The sequence below is a fragment of the Siniperca chuatsi genome, linkage group LG5 (genome assembly GCF_020085105.1).
Source record: "Siniperca chuatsi isolate FFG_IHB_CAS linkage group LG5, ASM2008510v1, whole genome shotgun sequence".
NCBI lineage: Eukaryota > Metazoa > Chordata > Actinopteri > Centrarchiformes > Sinipercidae > Siniperca > Siniperca chuatsi.
Window position 1 is genome coordinate 5391775 of NC_058046.1, and position 7072 is coordinate 5398846.

The following is a 7072-nucleotide window of genomic DNA, read 5'->3' on the forward strand; positions in this document are numbered from 1 at the left end:
CAGAGGACACAGAGCAACATCACCACTCATTTGGAGTTATGTTTGTGTCCACCTGATGAATTTAAGTCCAATATTCACTCACCTTTTAGCTCTGGTTTGGTTTCCACCTACTTCTGAGAAAAATCTGGCTCTTTAGCTGCTAAATGTGTCACTTTTTTCACCAGCTAGTTGCTAACTTTGTCTGTGTGATGTTTGGTGCTAGGCAGGGGTTTTTAAGCTCAAAACAGCTTCCTGTTGGAAACGGGGTTGATGAGAGCAGGGATACTCAACCATATAGTAAATATGCCCTGAATCAAAACAATGAGCTAAAAGAGGCTAAAACATTCAAGTTTTGTATCTGCCTCCCTGGAGGCATAATTCTCACTATGAGAAACACCTGTAGTCATTTGATTCAATGTTAATATAAAAAAATATTCAAACAATGTAAACCCAATAATGTATTTGCCACAATACGGAAAATGTTAAATACAGATTTTGACGGCAGTATGTCTCTGTAAGTAGTTGTTAAATTGGAGTTTGCAAAAACAAGTGGATCCTATTGCACAAGTTCTGGGATGCAAACCTGCAGCTGAATAAAAAGCTGGAGCTTCTGAGCAATGCAGACATTAATAGTGGCAGAAGAAAGCTAAAAACACCTCTGCATTACGCTTCATGGGATGATTATGCAAAATAAATCTGACTTCATATTTCCTCTGGTACAAAACAGCAGAATGCGTGTCCTTTTTAATCTGACTGAACTGGATCTGTTTGTTTTCTTTTAAGCTGTAAACATGTTTGTGCCTCTACACAATGAAATATTGTTTCCATTATTCCAGCATTTATTCAAATTACATACAGCAGGAAAAACAGGTAAAAACCCTATTTGTACTTGAAGATTTGGGGTAGTCCTGCACCACGATAAACGAGATAAATTTCAACCACCTGTGTTAGTCCTCATTAGTGAGCGTATGGACATGAACATGGCAGTGGCCTGAGGCTGCTCGTAAAAACTGGAGTGCATCACAAAGGCGGAATCACAGGAGTGGAAACAGAAATTAATGGAAGCAGAAAAAAACAACTCATTTATAAAGAGATCACCAGTGAATCTGATCACTTGGAGGCAAGAAAATGGAGGCAAAAGGAGGTACGGGCCGGTGGGTGGTGGAGAAAGAGCTACATGAAGATCTTAAGAAACAATAACAAAAGTATTATTCTTGTTGTAGTGAGTGTCAAGCAGGGTAGCAGGAGAAACAGGGAATTGGTGAAAGCCAACAAAGACAGGAAGTAAAACTACACAAGACACAGGACGCCGAACACATTACAAAATAAAACAGGAAATAGCTGAACACAAACCCAAAACCAGTATAATCAAGCGTTTGAAAACTTCCAAAAGCCAAGAGTTAGCAAATTGTCTACATTATTTATGTGGTTATAGGTGATGAAAAAGCCCAGTTGAGGACTGTGTGGAAACCAGTGTAACACTTGTTCTGTATGCCACTATATCAGCGTTTAGGCTAACGTTAGCGGCTATGTCCTAAGTCTTTTACGTTCTTACTTGTAATACTGTGCTACAATACAATATTTGGCCCTGAAATACAAGAACATCACTCCTTTATTTCCAAGTCTTCCACATGGATCATCAACTGGTAATGTCTAGTGGAGATGCTTACTGTACGCTGACACGTAAGCTTTAGCCTCAGTATTTTAGAATCACATCACAGTGCTGAGTAATCATTGTATCATGTAAGCCTATGTATCCATCAAATTAATAATTAAGACCCCCCTGCAGGGTTTTCATTTTAGTACGAGTCAGTCACAAACATTAAAAAGTCAGCCAGAGACACAGTTTTCAACCATTTCACAGTGTTAATGTTAATTAGCTAGCCAGCTGCAGCTGATTAAATCTGCCAGCAACATTATAATTGTTATAATTCCAGCAGGTAAAATGAATGGCTACAGACTAACCACGAGAATTCTGCTTTTGTCTATTTTTGTCTGAAATCTCAAGACTCATCGTGTCAAAAATGACCCTAAATTTCAAGTGTTAAATCTGCCACTGTTGTCATAAACTGCATACATTTAGTGCTAGCTTGGAAAGCTTGACAGGCATAGCATCAGTAGCTAAGCTTCTGCAGGCCCCTCTGGCCTCACACCAATTCTTGAATTCTTTCCTCCAAGAAAAACACCTTCCCAACCCCATCGCTCCCTCACTGAACCCAAGGAGCGTTATTCAGTGTAGTGTAGATGTGGAGACAGGCAGAAAACACAGAGTGTCAGTACTGTTTCTGAGCTAAATTCAGTAACATATGAGGATTTTTCCTGGTCAGCAAGACTTTGTGGGGGCTGCTGCCTCTGCCAGGGGTTGCATCAAATCCTCTGCTGCTGAGGGTCGTTGAAATTCACAGACTGTCAGAGGCTCTGCTGGTTCAGTTTCCTTAGAAACAGCAGAGGGATGGTGGGAATCAAGGAATGCAGGACATCAGTGGTTGCATTCCCATGTGCTTAGAGATCCATTAATTTCTTCATTTAGGGGGAAGAAAACAGCAAAATAATGTCAAGAAACATCACCTGCTGTGCCCCTAACTCAAAAACAGTGTTTTAGCAAGTCATTCCACATAAAAGAAGACAAAAAAGCAGGAAAAGGTATAATGAGAGCAAAACTAACAAAAAGTGAATTATTAAAAAAAGAAAACAGTAAATATTATTGGATATATTTACTTTTAATTAATACATTTACAGAAATCTAAAAAAAAAGTAAATGATAATGAAACATTAAACAAGCAATCAATGTTATATAATTGTACGACATAACACATCAAGCTTACTTTTATTTTTACAAGTAATACATGATACATCATAAATGAGGAAAAAAAGGAATTGTGAAAAATATGGTAATAATAAGCTGAACCTGAGCTAAGATTATTTTGTCAAAAAAAGTTAGTTTTTCGGAGTGATTTTATGTCCTTTCCTTCCCATGAATTTTTTTTTTCTCAGGTGGAACGCACCAGATTCAGGTTGTGACAACAGAAAATATTGGGTCTCTAAAGGCGCCATGAGAAGTGCTTGTTGGACGGTCGAACAGCGTCGTAAACCCCCTCCCACACACAACTATTTCTGTCACTTTTCGTGTATACAACCCCCGCCCTCCTCTATAATGGCTGACTTTTCACCCTTTCAGTGTGTGAACAGCTATAAACACTTTTGCCTTCCAACGTGGTCGGACAACACGTCGTACGAACTAGTTCTTTTCTAGCATAACGCCGCCCTTGTGAAGTTTAACGGGTTGAATCTGTGTTGTCTTTCAATTGATGACAGACAATAAGCAGACACACTAAGGATTGCTTCACTGTTGTATTACACACTATAAAAAACATTACAAAACAGTAATTAGATTGTTGCCCTGTTAAAGCAATTATCACAGCAATTAATTTGTGCTTTTTAGGTCATGAGTTTTGCCATTTCCACTGACCTTTGAAAGACTTCTGATGCTTTCTGAATGCTTTCTGATACTGTGCACCACAAACCTAAAGTGATGTGCAGCTCTCAAAATGAAATCTAACAAACTGATTGAAAATCTGATTTGAAATGATGAAAGAATGTAATAATTTTTGATTTATCTTGTCCATATTTCATATGACTCTGCCACAACCTGACTCCATGGTAAAATAAAGGTCAAATAGAATAAATATTATATTATTATTATTATTATTATTATTATTATTATAAACAGAAAATATATGAAAAATAAAATGTATAAATAGTATGGTCTTATCTTCTGAGCCTGTTTTTGTCACGTTTTAGGTTGTTGACCACAGGGACTGATTTTGACACTAAAATCTTCACTTCATCATAAACCTAGCACAATGAATAGGTGAGTATTTGTGCCTCTAATCACTTCCAATCCATTCACATGCACATTGCAGCACACTACAGTCGCCATGTGCCCTCAATCTAATTGTTTTACTCTTGTTCCCAAACAAACCTATTTAGAAGCGCTCACGCTTTTACGTAAGAGCTGCAGAAACCAAAACAAAAAATGGTTTCCACTCAGGAGGAGGGAGCGGGAGCTCCCATTCAGAATATGACAACCATGTTTTAAATTATGTCAAATCCTAGCACTCCCCTCCCTCTGCTGGAATGTCTCCTTTAGTACTGAGGAATTTTATTGCCCTACCTTCCCTCTGTTGTGGCGACACTGGGGGACAAAAACCAGCGCTGACCCCATGGGGGCATCTGCTCGGCTCACCACCCAGATGCACATTGTGACTCTAGCATAACTTTGCTGTTAGACGTCACAAGTCATTGTGTCGGGGCGTTTTTGTGTCTCAGGACAAAGCGTGAAAGAAAGAAAAGAAAACAATCCAGATGCCTTCTCTGAAATGGCTTAGCTTGCCCCCTTTTATAATGCAAGTGGGGGTCAGCTTTGTTCGAACGCGGTGATAGTTGTCGTTTTAGAGAAATCAACTTTCAAAGCACATACCTACGTCTTGTAATTAGGTTAGCCGTTCCCCTTGCTGATGGCTCTGTCCTCTCTTGGGGATTACTCTCACTTGGCAAAATTATACAAATTAGACTCACGTGTTAGAGCTATGTATACATTTTCTTTGACTGAGTACCAGTTGCCCAAACCCTGAGGCACGCACAGGCTGTAATTAAAGACTTTTGAAACAATGGGTTCTCACCACAAATATAATATTTGTTTTTCCTTCTCTGCTTTTGGTAAATATCTGGCAGATTCTTTTGCTTCTCTGACAGAAAAACTGCAGAAGAACCCAAGGAGGACTCATTGTCTTCATTGAAACTTCCAGATGTATTTCATTAGGTTAGAAAAGACGAACTGGCGAGGAACAGTTGCTTAATTTGATCGCATTTGGCTCCCTGTCTTGGAACATGTAGAAAAGCTGTCACTTTAGTTCAATTATACATTAACAATAAAATGTGCTAGGGAGACATAACTCCATAACCTTCAATTAAATTTTTTCCCCCCTTTATTTTTTAGTATTTTTATTATTTCATTTTTGTCTTTTTTTTACACCAACTTTTCCACCTCAGCCAAGCGTAAAAAAATTTTTGCGATCGTTTCCAGATTCCAAATTTCCAGCGTTTCCACTGTAGATTTTTATGCACAAAGTGAAAATGCTCATAAAGACAGGTGGATGAAAACGCACTTAGAAACATCTGAAGTGTGACAAGGGGCCCCAACTAGACACTGCTTTAGGTTAGAAACCACTGGTTTAATCTTTAACAATGCATCGTATTTTATAAGCTTACCTCCTTTTGTTAATTTATTTTTGTAAAATATGAACCTGCAAACTAACTAGTAACTACAGCTGTCAAATAAATGTAGTGGAGTAAAAAGTACAATGTTTGTCTCTGCAATGTAGTGGAGTAGTATATAGTAGAAGTATAAAATAGATAGATAAAATAAAATTCAGAATTTCAAAATTCAGTATCAGAATCAGAAATACGTTATTGATCCCCTCTGGGATCAAAATTGAACTTAAGTACAGTACTTGAGTAAATGTACTTAACTTTCCCCCACTGAATATAAGTGACAAATGAATAAGTTCATGAGAGTAGGAAGGGAGTTTTATAGGAACAGCATGAAAAACAGGAAATAGAGGGGCTCCGGCTGTTTGTTAGTCATATAAAATGTAATGACACAGCAATCTTGTGAGACTTTACAGTGAAACAATACAGAAGTCATTTCATTTGTCCCACTCAGATGAATCACAGAAGTGTATTTTTTGCTTGAGTGATAGACAATAAGTGAAAGGGGAGTTATTACCACACCTGTGTAAGCAGAAAACATCTGCTCTCTCAAACGATGTCCTCCAAAAACTTCTTCTCAAAAAAAAAAAAATATGAAAAAGAAACTTTCCCTGTAACCTCTTGGGTAAAATGTTTTATCACAACAGCTGCATAGAAATCCAGTTTTGCTGCAGAGGGCTGCTTTCAATTTGCCTTATGTTATTCACTGCCAATTGTAACAGCAACTTATTTGTCTGGATCTGTGGTTGCGAGGAAGACCAGATGTTGGACTCTGAGGCCAGATGAAGGAAGTCAGAGGGTCTGTGTCTCTGCGGCGGGTCAAGGATGAACAGGATGTTGATAAATTAACAAACCAGGAAACCTTAACTCCTTAAAAAATCCCTTTTGCTCTTCTCTCAGCTACCCTCATTTCTCCCTCTGCTTCCTTTATCCATTACTTCTTGGCCTAGACCTAGTTTTCCCCTCATCTTGCCTCTACCCAACCCCGTCACCTAGTTTCTCTCACCTTTCTCTCTCTGCCTGTCTGACTGTACCTCTCCCACGGCGGTGAAGCCATGAGGCGTGCAGATGTGCCAGTTAATTAGGTTTCCTTATCTGCAGGCAGCTCACCTACAGTCCAGCCGAGGCAGGTCTGGGAGCCCGCGAAGCAGACTTAATCACAGACACAAACAGGAGCAAACAACAACCACGGCAGGCCTGTTATTTTTCCTCTTTCTTATCAGGCCATTTAATGAGTCCTGCAGCAGAATGTGAAGGCGGCTTCATGTCATCACAGTGCAGACGGAGAGAGACAGAGGGGGAGAAAAAATGGAAAGAGAGAGTGTGAGAGTGAGGAAAATGAACAGAATGTCTTGACACAGACCTCTAACGGCCCTTTCGTTGTGCCCAATAAAAGCAGTGATATATGATCATGTGTCTTCCATATGTGATGGAGCCAAAGCGCAGACTCACACGGCGTCTCGGGGCTCCATCAATCTGACATTTCTTTCTCTCGGTACAAACCACAGGGGGAAAACTCCAAACTTACAAATGAAATTGTTGCATTTTCTGGTTTTGGGTTGTTTACAGTGAACAGGTGAATCTGGGGCTTGATAACAAGACGCTCACAGCTCACGGCCCAGTATATGTCTAGACGTCTGGGTTCAAACTTGGCCAGTTTTTATTAAAAAGGCACCTTTTATAGACGTCTGTACTGATATTAGCCTTGTTTTAACATCATTATATTTCACTGTAAAACGTGTCCTGACTACACATTCAAATGAAGTTGAAATGCAGATCTGTATTTGAGTACCATGGAGCAGATCCAAAATCAAATCTCGAG

At 39.2% G+C, this 7072-nt stretch overlaps 1 long non-coding RNA gene across 2 annotated transcripts in view; it reads left to right on the top strand.

Moving 5' to 3' along the window:
• Positions 1-6897, top strand: part of LOC122875985 — a 35692-nt gene extending 28795 nt beyond the window's left edge. Inside the window, exons 3-4 of one of the 2 annotated variants that reach the window (XR_006377978.1) lie at positions 3781-3850; positions 6008-6897. This is a non-coding gene — a long non-coding RNA (uncharacterized LOC122875985). The remainder of the gene's footprint in view (positions 1-3780; positions 3851-6007) is intronic. The other variant, XR_006377977.1, reaches the window with a different exon arrangement.
• The last annotated feature ends 175 nt before the right edge of the window (positions 6898-7072 follow it).